We start from the raw sequence: 1,502 nt of genomic DNA, 5'->3' as shown, positions 1-1,502 counted from the left end.
AGGGAAAGAACGCGGCTTCAATTTCACCGATTACCTCTGATTTCATCCCGTTTCACACTCACACAAAGCGATGGACCCCCAGCGGCCAATCGGGGATTCAGGGCTACTCTGGAAACGCAGAAGGAATATTTGGGGCGACTTCCACTTCCTCGCCATAAATCGCTCATTACTTTCTGTAACCCTTTGCATGCCACGCGCCCGAAGTATTTGGAATAAAGTAAAAAGTTGCCCCGTATGAGGCAAAAAACTGCATCCTAAAAAAATATTAACCGGGGGGGGGGGGTTAGGTAGATATCTTTAAGGCCATAACATTCCACAGGTGATCCGGGAGTCCATGCGCAAGCACAGGGTTTTTCGTTTCCGGCGGTCCCCGTGGCCCAGAACTGCAAACAGGAGGCGGCTGTAGGGTACGTACCCCGCAAGTGAAGCCCACCCATCCTATTGTAATACACCGAACAACAGAACAAGTAGACTCCAGATCATCCGATCTAAAAACAGCCCGCGTTACACCGGCCGCGAGACGCCGCGTTATAACATTTAAAAGCCGGATCTGAAACGGGTGTGAAAGTGGCGGTATCGGGTATAATTATATATATATATATATCGGGTATAATTATATATATATATATCGAGTACAATATATATATATCAGGTATAACCAGGACCATCACACACTGTGCAGCTAATGGAGTCGCTCAGCTTAGTGCAACAACCTGTCCGCCGTGGCCCCCGCCGTTAGCTATTTATACAGCGACCGTTCACTCTCGACTTAAAGTGCTCTGAAATCTCATCACAAGCAGCGCACGTCCCATCCTTACAGGAGACCGCTGAGATCTGTCAATAGGCAGCCGGACGCATTACAAACAAAAAATCAAATCAAATCTGGAATTAAATCTAAATTTAAAGCTAAATTCTAAGAGTAACTGAAATGCGCAGAGCGGCTCCGTCTCGGGCGACGCCGCTTCTGTCCTTGAATATGGAGATTAAAGGAATCTGACTCGGCGGACATCGAAAGCAGACAGCGGCTCTCGGATCTGTTTTCTGTACAATTTGATCCGAACGTTATGTGAACCCAGAGCAACCGTATAGATCAAAACAGACACGTGCTTCTAGCTTCCACAATCAGTGAGCGGTGATTAGAAACACTTTAAGGTTTGATCTATACATTCGCTTGCTAAACGGCTTGCATTTACACCGATTATAAAAAAAAAAAAAAAAAAAAAAAGACTTCATTTTTAGAGTCTTCCAAATACAAAAAATAAAGAGAATTCCACGAATTCTGTTAAAATAAAGCAAACTGCGCACATCTCGCCAACCTGCAGTCCAGAAGAGGAGAAACGCGGCACGCGACGACTTATTTACTACCGTGCGAGTTTAAAGAAGACGCCGCTCCGGATCCAGGTGAAAACCCAGCGGAGCGACACAGCGGTCTCCTGGCCAAACAGCTCCGATACAGAGACGCGGCGTTAAAATGTCTGACTAAAGAGTCCCAAATAATAATA

The 1,502-nt window shown here is 45.9% G+C and overlaps 1 protein-coding gene across 7 annotated transcripts in view; it reads right to left on the bottom strand.

The window, feature by feature from the left end:
• Positions 1–1,473: 1,473 nt before the first annotated feature.
• SPAG9 (sperm associated antigen 9) overlaps positions 1,474–1,502 on the bottom strand; it is a 17,965-nt gene continuing 17,936 nt past the window's right edge. For all 7 annotated transcript variants that reach the window (XM_053454008.1, XM_053454009.1, XM_053454010.1 and 4 more), the window contains one exon: positions 1,474–1,502. This exon is cut by the window's right edge and continues 170 nt beyond it. The gene's annotated coding sequence lies outside the window, so the exon portion shown is untranslated.

This window comes from Spea bombifrons, chromosome 13 (assembly GCF_027358695.1).
Source record: "Spea bombifrons isolate aSpeBom1 chromosome 13, aSpeBom1.2.pri, whole genome shotgun sequence".
NCBI lineage: Eukaryota > Metazoa > Chordata > Amphibia > Anura > Pelobatidae > Spea > Spea bombifrons.
Note: the sequence above shows the minus strand (reverse complement) of the source record. Positions and strands in the feature narration are given on the sequence as shown.